The 12,265-nt window shown below is 47.6% G+C and overlaps 2 non-coding genes and 1 pseudogene across 2 annotated transcripts; 2 read left to right on the forward strand and 1 right to left on the reverse strand.

Annotated features, from left to right (window-relative positions):
- Positions 9,643-10,494, forward strand: ORNANAV1R-PS3113 (vomeronasal 1 receptor ornAnaV1R-ps3113 pseudogene; annotated as a pseudogene).
- On the reverse strand, positions 11,502-11,640 carry LOC114808297. The gene has a single exon (XR_003756143.1). It is a non-coding gene; the product is annotated as a small nucleolar RNA SNORA7 (small nucleolar RNA).
- A 75-nt stretch (positions 11,641-11,715) lies between these two features.
- LOC114808569 lies at positions 11,716-11,853 on the forward strand. The gene has a single exon (XR_003756416.1). It is a non-coding gene; the product is annotated as a small nucleolar RNA SNORA7 (small nucleolar RNA).
- Positions 11,854-12,265: the final 412 nt, after the last annotated feature.

A 12,265-nucleotide genomic window follows, 5' to 3' on the forward strand; every position in this document is an offset into this window, starting at 1 on the left:
ACCCCTTGCACCATTCCCTCCCCCAGCACACCCCCCATCCTTGGCCAGCTGCAGCCAGTGGAATCCCCGCTTCTTTATGGGAAAGCTTCCCCTCATCCTTGACCAGTTCCTGACTCAGTCACTGTTTCTCCTTGTGCACACTGAAACCCGGCTCTCTCCAAGTGACACTGTCTCCCTGCTGCTCTTTCAAGAGGGAGTCTCATCTCCCACAACCAAAGACTGGGACGGAAGAGGCGTGGGCTTCCTTCTCATTCCCCAATTCATGCTTTTGCACAATTCCACCGCCCCATCCCTCTCTTTGCATTCCTCTGAAGCCTATATCATCCACCTCAACCACCCACTCCAGTTACTAGTCATGGTCCTCTACCACCCACCAGGTCCCACCTCCAACTTTCTGAGCCACTATGATCCCTTTCTCACATTCCTTCCCTCTTAATTCCTACGTTGATCTTTTGGGAATTTAATATCCATGTTCCTGATGACCCTTCCGATGCCCACTTTCTATCACTCCTCAACTCCATTGACCTCCTGCTCCACCCTACCTCACCCACTCACCAACTTGAATGCACACTCAATTTCATCATCTCTACAATCTCCACCTTCACCACAACCTCGCGTGCCTCCTCTTCCACACACTCCCTCTACACAAATCTGCCGTTTCCTCACCGAGACCTCTGTTTTGTTGGCCCCATCCAATTTTCTCAAGTCCTCCTAACCCATTTAGTCTCATTTGATGACCAAATTGATGTCCTCAACAACCACCCTCTCTAATGAACTCAACTCATTCACTCCCCTATTCCTTCACCAATCTCCTATAGCTAACCCATAGACCTGGTTCACCTCCACAATCGGCTTTCTTCTGCCCTGTGTAAGATCTGCAGAGCACTGCGGGCAGAAATTTATATACCAGTCTGACCGTATCCGCCTCAGAGTCATCCTCACCAGCTTTAACTCTGCCCTCTCCTCTTCCTGACAGCATTTTTTCTCCATTCTTATTGACTCCCATGCCCATTACCCTCATTGGTTCTTTCAAACATTTAACTTCCTCCTCTAACCCCCTGCCTTCCTCCCCTTTTCCCCAACTCCCCACCTTTCCCATCTCTTGCCCCTAATAACCTGACCACATTCCTACTGAAGAAAATTGAAACCATCAGACATGACCTACATCGAATCTCTCCTTCTCTTCTCCAGTCCTAACCCTCCTCCTGCCCCTTCTTTAACTCTCCCATCTTACCCAACAATATCACAAGCAGAGATCGCCTATCTCCTCTCAAATCTACCCCACCCACTTGCGCCTCCAACCCTATACTTTTGCACCTTAGCAAAGTGTTTGGCCCCCTCCATGACCACCATGTTCAACTGTCTCCTCTTCAGTGGTCTTTCAGTCTTCCCCACTGCTTTCCAACATACTCATGTATCCCCTATCCTGAAAAAGCCCTCTCCTGGGCGTTGGGGCCTCTGGGGCCTTTGGTCACTTGGTGCTCTGGGTCTCCTTAAGCACTGCTGCTCTGGGATTTTGGGGTTCTGAGTCGTCTGTTGTTCATGGGAATCCAGGGCACCTGGGTCTCCTGAAAACTGGGGCTCTGGGGTTTGGGGGCTCCTGCTACTTGGGGGCACTGGGTTCTGCAGTTGCTTAGGAACTGGGGATCCTCTTGCTCTGGGTCTCTGGGTCCTTGTGGTTCCAGGAGCTTAGGGAATCTGAGGCTTTGGGGCTCCTGGACCTTCGGGGGCTCTGGGGCCTTGGGGCTCCTGGGGTTCTGGGGCTCTGAGGCTCCTGTGGTTCTTGGGATTCCAGGGTTCCTGGGGCTCTGGGGCTCTAAAGTTCTTTGGCCTTGGGACTCCTGGGCCTCAGGGGCTCCTGGTGCTTGAGGCTGTTGGACTTTGGGGCTCTGGTGCTCCTGTGGCTCTGGGGATCCATGGCTCTTGAGCTTTGAGGCTTCTGATACTCTGGGGCTCTAGAGTCTTGCTTGGAACTCCTGGGGCTCTGGGGCTCTGCTGCTCTGGGGATCCGGGGGTTCCTGGGACACCAGGACTCCTGGAGCTGTGTGGATCTGGAGATATGGGGCTTTGTTGCCCCTGGGACTCTGAAGCTCTGGGTTCTAGATAGGGCTCCTGAGGCTCTGGGATCCTGGGGCTTAGGGATCTTGGATATGTATAGGGCTCTGGGGTCTTGGGGCTACTGGGGCTTGGGGGTCTTAGGGCTCCTGGGGCTTGGGGGTCTTGGGGCTCCTGGGGCTCAGTGTCCCTGGGGCCTTGTGGAACCTTGCCTGGGCCTCGGGGCTTCGGGGGCCTTGGAACTCCTGGTGCTCAGGGTTTCCTGGAGCTCTTGGGCTCGGTGGCTTTGGTCTGAATCTCTTGTTGGTCGTGCGACTCCAGGTCTCCTGAGTCTCCTGGAAACTGGGACTCTCGGGCTTTGGGACTTCTGCTACTCTGGAGCGCTGGGCTCTGGAACTCCTTGGGGTCTGGGGCTCCTGGGACTCTGGGCCTCTGGGACCTTGGGGTTCCTGGGGCTCTGGGGCTCTGGACTCCGGGGCTCTGGGTTTCCTGTGGCAGGGGGGCTCAGGGGTCTTGTGATTCCCGCGTTCTGGGGCTCCTGGAAAGCTGGGACTCCTGGGGTTCATGGGATTCCAGTGCTTCCCACGTGGGAGGAATTCACTTAGGCGTTATTCACACTTGGTAAGGTGGCTAGCTCCCATCCACGAGTGCTCCCCGCTTTGAGAGGAATCCATTTATGCGTTACATACCCGTGGTGAAGCGCTTAGCTTTGAGCCCCACGAGCGTTCAGCGGGACACTCACCCATCCCATGGCTTCTCCATAGCGGACAACGCACACTTTGGGCAGAGGTGACCTGCAGCCGGCTACTGAAAGTCTCGATCTGCTGCACAGTAGGACAGAGGCCGCAGGTATTTATTGCCTGCATTATTTATTTATTGCCCTAAACCATAGAGAAGCAGCGTGGCTTAGTGGAAAGAGCACGGGCTTGGGAGTCAGAGGTCATGGGTTCTAATTCCGACCCCTCCACTTGTCTGCTGTGTGACCTTGGCTAAGTCACATAACTTCTCCGTGCCTCAGTTACCTCATCTGTAAAAATGGGGATTAAAAAATGTGAGACCCACGTGGGACAACCTGATTACCTGTATCTACCCCAGTGCTTAGAACAGTATTCAGCACATAGTAAGTGCTTATCAAATACCATAATAATAATTACTATTATTATTATTTCAGCTTCCAGCCTCAGTTTATCCAATCTTCGCCCTCTCCCCTTCCTCCATACCTAATTTGATTGGCACGAGGGCCAGAGAAACTTCCTGTATTCCCAGCTTGGGCTGTCAATCTAGCGGTTTTGGTTGTCGGGGGTGTATCCCACCCACACTTCCAAGTTCCTTCTTGCTGGCTCGGGCAGTCACGAGATAGCATTTAATCTTGAGGTGATGGGTACCCCAGGTTCATCTTAGAACAGGCTACCCCACACATGCTGCACAACTCTAAGTCCTGCTACCCTGTTACCAACTGAGGACAAGGGAAAGCCGCATGACTGTGAGGCTGCTATTAATCATGTGCTAACACCATACCTAGATTTTCAGCAACAGCCCCTGCAAAACCCTGACCTCTTTGTTGATGGTTCTTGCCTTCAGGGTGATAGAGGTCAGCTCATATCAGGCTATTTGGTTTGCTCTGGTTATGCTATCCTGGAATCCCAGACCCTGTCTTCCCATTATTCTGCACAATAGGCTGAGTTAGTTGCTCTTACTCATGCCCGTGTTCTGGCCTCCGGACAGAGCTAAACTATCTATACTGACTCCCGGTATGCATTTGGAGTTGTGCATGATTTCAATTCCCTCTGGCAACAACGAGGTTGCCTCATGGCTGCGGAACCCCTATCTAAAATAAGCCCCTTGTTGCTTCTCTTTTCAGGGCAATCTTGCTACCTGAATCTCTTGTTGTGAAATTAGTGGCACATTCCATTCCTCCTCTCCATACCTCCTATCCAAGAGCAATGGCCACGTGGATACCGCCATGCCAGTGGCAGCTCTACATTCCTCACAATGTCCTGATGCAGCCACCTTTGTCTCTCTCCTCTACTCCCTAGATTTCCCTCCACTTTTTGATTTCACTTCAGAAAGCGACTGCTCCGGAGGAGGTAAAATCCTGGTGTTAACTGTTATCAAACTCCTTCAAGAGCTTTGTGTGAGCTCCAGCTACCTTCCTGTTGCTCCCGATGCTGTATTGCTTTTCCTTGTCCAGCTGAGTAATGGTCATGCCCATACGGACAAAAGGGTGGGGGAGGGAGAGGGTAGGCTCCTTTGAAAGACTTTGGTTTGTGCCCAAGATAGTTAGCCAGTGTGTTTCAAGACGCCCAATATGTCAACAACATAATGTAGGGAAAAGCACCAGGGTTCCCTGCACTATGCCCAAGCGCTTTGGACACCTTTGTTAAAATTCTGGTTGATTATATTCAAATGCCTAGGGCTATGGGTTTTTGGTTTTCTTCTAATGGTAGTAGATACTCTTTCCAGATGGGTCAAGGCATTCCACTGCCAATAGGCAGACAGTAAGGCAGTTGCAAAGTTGCTTTTAAGGCAACTTATTCCCCAATTTGGGTTACCTGCCAGTATTAATAGTGACTGTGGGACTCATTTATTTAGACAAATAGAGATATCTGTAAAGGGCTAGGAGTAAAAACAGCATTTCCTTTGCCCTTATTACCCACAGTCTGTGGGCCTGGTAGAACGGTAAAATGGGACCCTGAAAAACAGATTAGCAAAGCTATGCTCTTCCACTGGATTGAAATGCCCACAATGCTTTCTCTTTGTTGGCGATCTGCCACAGACTACTACAGTTCAGAACTTGGTGAGTAAAGAATTACTCCGAGGGGATAAACAAGGCCAAACCAAGTTTATTTCACTCCCAACTCCCAGTCCCCGTCCTAATTATAACGCCAGGAATTTAAAGGTGGAGGACGATCCCTCGAGGGAAGGGAAGCGCGCTAAATCCTTTGTTCTTCTCCTTTTATACTTTGTTGAACTGCCCGTAGGCATTGTGTCGCTTCCTGATTGGCCTGAGTGTTTATGGAGACTCCAGATCAGCTCGCCTTTTGATGACGAACCGTTATTCGCTGTTAGGTGCTGGGGCCTTGGGACTTGAAGCTCTTCCTAATGTCCTCTCACGTAGTCAGTACACCCTCCCTAGACTGCCCACTTGCTGTTTTTGGGCCCTCCCTCTGTATTCCCCCATGGCCACCCTTCCTCACCTTGGCCCTCATTGGTCTGCGAATCATGCCTAGACAAAAGATAAACTTGAGCCCACACTCAATTCTGATGGGGAGTGCCATGCACCTCGTTATGTCCCCTCCTGTGGACTGGGAAAGTCCTTACTTATGATGCCTTACTGGATTATTGTATGTTGTTAAATAATTGTTTTAAAGCCTTACATTTGCAGGTGCAATAAGCCCTGCCAAACTAGACCTGAACCAGAGCCACAGACTCAAACCAGGAGACAGGGTACTTGTTAAGGCCATCACATGAAAGAACACCCTAGAAACATGGTGGAAGGGACCATATCAGGTGTTGCTAACTACAGGAACTTCAGTAAAGGGTTGCGGACAGCCAACCTGGATCCACATATCTCACAGTAAGCAGGTTCCGCATCCATCAGAAGAGGACCTTGAGGTCTTATGAACTTAGGGATAATAGCAACTCCTGGGAGGAACTGCAGAACTATTGGGACATTGATACTCAGCAGGGACTCATTCATTCATTCATTCATTCATTCATTCAATAGTATTAATTGAGTGCTTACTATGTGCAGAGCACTGTACTAAACGCTTGGAATGTACAATTCGGCAACAGATAGACAATCCCTGCCCAATGACGGGCTCACATTCTAATAGGGGGAGACAGACGGACAAAAACAAGACAACATAATCATGATAAATAGAATCAAGGGGATGTACACCTCATTAACAAAATAAATAGGGTAATAAAAATATATACAAATGAGCACAGTGCTGAGGGGAGGGGGAGGGAGAGGAGCAGAGGGAAAGGGGGCTTAGCTGAGGGGAGGTGAAAGGGGCGAGGAGGAGGGAGCAGAGGGCGGAGGGGGAGCAGAGAGGGAGCAGAGAGAAAAGGCGTGGCTCAGTCTGGGAAGGCCTCTTGGAGGAGGTGAGACCCCACCTCGGGGCTAGCACTACTCCTTTGCATTTTGTAAAGCCCGTCATGAACCCTTAATAGTGGCCCCAGTCCATTGGTTGGGTCTGCTATATGTACCCGTCGGGAAGAGTATGCTTCCACCCAGCCCAAAATCACTTGTTACCACTCGGCGTGGTACTGGGTTTGTGGCATCCAAAATTTTCTTCCACCCTACAGGGTAGAGCCATAGATGGCATAAGTGGCTTTGCCAAATTAGTAGAGGTAGTTCTTAACCCAACTAGCAAAGTCCTTGGCTTATTAAGCAAGGAAGTGCAGACCACCAGCCTGATTGCCCTTTAGAACTGAATGGTTTCAGACATGCTGCTCACTGCTCACGGTGGGGACTTGTGTGGTCATTGGTGCACAGTGTTGTACATATATCCCTGATAACTCTCACAATCTTACAGTTCTCTGAGTGGGTTATCTCTAATAACAACGAGGCTACAGGAAGCACGTAAAACCTCCCCAAATGGAGATCTGTGGTCTTGTTTCCCCAGTGTGAAGGGTTGGACTAAGCATAATCCAGCTCCAAGGTCTGGGAATCCTCATCTTCCTGATGGTCTGTTTTACATGTTTGGACTTTAAAGTACTGCTGCAAGTGTTTGTATGCAAATGACTGCTAATGGAAGTAAGCTGGAAAAGAGAGTTTCCACAAGCCCTCAAGAAAGAGAAAGAGGAGGAAACAATCAGAGATAAAGAGTTCCTATGACGCATGCAGTTTCAGCCCTAAACCTGCCTCATGATCAAACCAAAAGTAGTCCACTCAACTACTTCACGACGGTAGAGATCGGGTCAGGTTGAGATCATGAGGAGATAAAGTGCCTAGGCTTGGGCACCATTCAGGTACAGCTGGAAGGGAATTGAGTATAGCATCATCTGTGATGATGCCGTTGAGGCATCAAAGGGTGGAATGTGGAAACCAAGTCTTAACCAGCCTCGCTCCACTTTGTTTTCAGTCTCCATTCTGCATTCATCTACCTTGTTTTTCTAAATCATGCTTTAGCTACACCCTTCCCCAGTCGTCAATTTCAGCCACAGTCTGTCGTCAGTTAAAGAAACTGCAGCCACACTTGATTGGATCCTGTTGTTAGTGTGAAGCACCACCGCGCCCACCACGCCCACCACTAACTATAGCTACCTCTCCCACTTTTCGGGCATGAGGTTGAGCTTGCTTTTGGGGCCTCAGCCTTTGTCCGTCCTCACCAATATGGATCTGTATTAATATTGCAGTAAAATCTCCTGCTGTGTTGCTGGGACTTGATTCTCTTGTTGGACCTGACATTTTGGAGCTCACCTGGGATTTATTCATTCATTCAATCGTATTCATCGAGCACTTACTATGTGCAGAGCACTGTACTAAGCGCTTGGAATGTACAATTCAGCAACAGATGGATCCCGACCTGCTGGATCGAGGACTATAAGCAAAGCACACCTAGGTTAGGGAGCCTTTTGAAATCCCTTGATGGAAAACCTCCGCAGTCCACCAGACGCCCAGCTGCAGGTCTCCCTGCCCACCATGAATCCCATTCAGTCCAGCGTAACAAGAAAAGGAGCAACCAAATTTTTTCATGGCGGGAGGGACCTCCATAAAAACCAATTTTTTTCCTTGGGGGTGAACACCATATTTATTTATTCATTCATTCATTCATCCATTCAATCGCATTTATTGAGCGCTTACTGGGTGCAGAGTACTGTACTAAACCCTTGGGACAGTACAATACAACATACAACATGATGAGGTGGGGTGAGGTTGAAGGTCAGGAGAGTCAAGTAGGGTATGGAAGAGAACCCCAGAGACATCAATATGGATGGTGTAAACTTTTGGTGGCCAGGGAATGTGTCCGTTATTATATTGTACTCTCTCAAGCTGTTAGTACAGTGCTCTATACACAGTAAGCGTTCAATAAATACGATTGAATGAATGAATGAATGCTGAAGCTTCCAAGGAACACAAGAGTTGAGAAGAGGGAGAGATAAGCATAAACATGTCTAAATAAATAACTATGGGAGGTAATGTGGCCTAGTGGATAAAACAGGGCCTAGGACTCAGAGGACCTAAATTCTAATCCTGGTTCTGACACTTACCTGATATGTAACCTTGGGCAAATCATTGAACTTCTTCGTGCCTTGGTTTCCTCAACTGCAAAATGGGGATGCAATACCGGTTTTTCTTCTGACTTAAGACTGTGAACCTCATGTGGGACATGGACTTTGTCTAATCTGATTAACTAGAATATCTACTCAAGTGCTTAGAACAGAGTTGACACATAGTAATCAATCAACATACATAAAAAGTGTCCAAAAATACACAGGGGGACCTGGAGGGCAGTGAGTGATGCAGCTAGTAGCTTTAGTTAATAGTAGAGGCAGATGAGGTAAATGTGAGCAGTCGAGACAACCATGTTCTGTTAATGGTGAGAAGGTGGACTATGTCAGGATTGATGGTCTAGACTCATGAGGAATTTGCCCACAATAGAGAGGAGGTGACCTGAGATACAGTGAGAGTGTTCAACAATAACAGTGGTAGTTGTTAAGCATGCCAGGCACTGTACAAAGTGTCGGCCTAGATCTAAGACATTCAGGTCAAACACAGCCCCTGTCCCACATGGGGCTCCCAGTCTAAGGGGGAATATGGTAATGAGGATGAATGATTGATCAATCAATCATATTTATTGAGCACTTATGTGTGCAGTATGTATGCAGTTCCCAATACTAAGCACTTGAGAGAGTGTGAAATAAAGCGTTGATAGGCACTATCCCTGCCCTCAAGGACCTTGAAGTCCAGAGGTGGAGATAGACATTAATATAAATTATGAATATGTGTAAGAGATTTGTGGGGCTGAGGGGGGGAGGTGAATAAAAAGTGTTATTATTATTGATTTTCAAAAAGTTGTTTGATTTATATTTCAGGAGCTCAGCTGCTGCTGTGAAGACCTAAAATAAAATGCTTTAGAGTGACCTCGTCTTGGGTATTTTCTTTCTCTCTCAGACTGGGATCAAGCAACTCAAAATTGCTAATGGAGTATTTCAGCATTTTCACCTCTTGGTCCCAGAAGAAGCCTACAGCCTCATCCACCTGACCGTAACCAACAGTGACACTTCTCACCCGAGGAGTCCCAAAAATGATGATAGCCTTTGGGATGAGGAACATTCTCCATAATATTGGGGGTAACGTGGTCATATATAACAACGTTGGTATTTGTTAAGCGCTTACTACGTGCCGAGCACTGTTCTAAGCGCTGGGGTAGATACAGGGTAATCAGGTTGTCCCTCATGAGGCTCACAGTCTTAATCCCCATTTTACAGATGAGGTAACTGAGGCACAGAGAAGTTAAGTGACTTGCCCACAGTCACACAGCTGACAAGTGGCAGAGCAAAGATTCGAACCCATGACCTCTAACCCCCAAGCCCGTGCTCTTTCCACTGAGCCACGATATATGTCCAGAGAATGGCCTGGGGCTTGTCCATCTGCACTGCCTCTCTCTTGAGTCTGTTCCAGGCCATCACCATCAGTGCCCACACATCTCAATGGGCCAAGTTCAAAACCAGGACCCCAGATACATCTTCCCTTCCTTGCTTCTTTTCTGGATTCTCAGCATGTTATTATTAATAAAAATAATAATGGTATTTGTTAAGCACTTACTATGTGCCAAGCACTGTTCTAAGTCTCGGGGTAGATACAAGGTAGTCAGATTGTCCCACATGGGGCTCACAGTCTTAATTCCTGTTTTACAGATGAGGTAACTGACTCCTAAAGAAGTTAAGTGACTTGCTCAAGGTCACACAGCAGACAAGTGGCAGAGGTGTGATTAGAACTCATGTCCTCTCATTCCCAAGCCAGTGTTCTTTCCATTAAGCCTTGCTGCAGTTACCGATCACCATAGCCCCTCAGAATATCACAATCTCAGGACAAGGTTACACTTGAATTTGGTCTCACTTTTAGCTGCCATAACTTTCCAAGATCTCTTCTTTAAGGTCCTCATGAGCTGGGCCACTTGCTACATGGTAATGGTGCCTTGTCGACTCCACAATCAAGTCCAGCACATCCACAACACCAACAGTTCCCTGAAACCCTCAGCAGAGAATAGGGCCACCTAGAGTAAACTGGTCCTCATCAGTTATCTCATAAGCTTTAATTGCAGCAACAGCAGTATCACTGTTTAACTGATATGTGGAGAGCGGAAAGATTTTTATCTAGATAGCTTTTCAGCTTTCCTGTCTTCCTTTTACCTCTGTTTATGCTCCTTACCGCTGATCAGCAAAGATCCCCCAGGTCCCTACGGCCCCCATTTCTTTGCAAGTTGAGAAATCCTTCTCCTTCCTTGGATCCCAAGATCATCCAGTTCTGGTCCTCTCCTCAGACTAGAGCCCACCCACAAAGCCCAAAATGTTGGGAATAAGACTGGAAACATTAATGGATTGGAATTAGTGAAAGTGATGAAAAATTAAGGGCAGATCTTCAAAACCTTCCTAAAAAAATCACACTTCCTCCAGGAAGCTTTCCTTGATTAATTAGGTGCAGGTGGGAATCCATCTCCTCGCCCTCCCCTGTAACTGGTGTGCTCCGAGCAGTGTGGCCTAAAGAAAAGAGCAAACGCCTGGGAGTAAGAGGACCTGGGTTCTTATCCTGACTCCAACACCTGCTTGTTGGATGACCTTGGGCAAATCACTTAACTTATCTGTGCCTCAATTTCCTCATCTGCAAAATGGAGACTCAATACCTGTTCTCAATACCTGGATTTGGAAAGATTGTTTGCATTGCTTTTAAAAATAATCATGCTTATCTTTCAAGAGTTATCTTCAGCTGTTAGGACTGTATGCTTGAAAAACCTCCTTTATCCGACCATCCAGGAATGGGGGAGATCCTCTTCATCCTTGCGCCTCTTTACAATTGCTGTTCTCTATTTGTCCAGAGGTAATCCCCCTTAAATCCTCTGTGACTGTGATCTTGTTCATTTTCCAAAGATGATTAAGACACTCGGTCCTTTTGGCTAACAATCCATTCCTTTTACCCAAAATGTAATCCCTTCCTACTCTCTTTTTGCTCCTATGCATAGCTCCATTAAGTCCTTCCTGTCTTGTTTTATCTTGTCTTATGGTGTCGAGTCATTTCCGATCCATCGCGACACCACAGATACATCTCTCTCAAGACGCCCTGTTCTCCAACTGTAATCGTTCTGGTAGTATATCCATAGAGTTTTCTTGGTAAAAATGCGGAAGTGATTTACTGTTGCAGCCTTCTGCGCAGCAAACTCAAGTCCCCACCCTCGACTCTCTCCCATGATGCTGCTGCCCAACGTGGTTGAGTTTTGACTTGTAGCAGATTTTCTTCCACTCACTAGCCACTGTCCAAGCTAGGAATTGGAATGGATAGGCCTCTGCTTGACTTTCCCTCCCATAGCCGAGACTGGTAGAGTACTGGAAACTCCCCAGGTGCCACCCTGGGAAGGAAAAGTGAAAAGTCCTTCCTGCTCATCTTTTATTAATTTTCCCTCAAAGATTTTTGTCTACCCTAAAATATTTCATCCCCTTTCAGGGGCACACCTGGACAGTTTCCAGTACTCTACCAGTCTCATCTATGGGAGGGAGAGTCAAGCAGAGACCTACCTATTCCATTCCTAGTTTGGGCAGTGGCTAGTGAGTGGAAGGCAATCTGCTACAATTCAAAACTCACCTGTGCTGGGCAGCAGTGACATGAGAGAGAGTCGAGGGCAGAGATTCAGGTTTATGTCACGGAAGGGGGCAATGATAAACCACTTTCATATTTTTACCAAGAAAACTCTTTGGGTCCACTACCAGAACAATTGCAGATGGAGGTGGAACGTTCTGGGAGAGATGTGTCCGTGGCATCGCTATGGGTTGGAGATGACTTGACAGCATAAGACAAAACATTTTATAATAACCACCCCAATACCCACCCTCCCACTGCCACTACTACCCCATCTATGCTTAAAATATCTCATTCTCATCAAAAACCCATCCACAATATATATGCCTCTTAGTCTACTTTGTGTGAATTCACTGCTGTTGGAAATATTTGATCACCTGGAGAAGTTTAGAGGCAGCTACATCTCGG

Source organism: Ornithorhynchus anatinus, chromosome X5, assembly GCF_004115215.2.
Source record: "Ornithorhynchus anatinus isolate Pmale09 chromosome X5, mOrnAna1.pri.v4, whole genome shotgun sequence".
NCBI classification, from domain to species: domain Eukaryota; kingdom Metazoa; phylum Chordata; class Mammalia; order Monotremata; family Ornithorhynchidae; genus Ornithorhynchus; species Ornithorhynchus anatinus.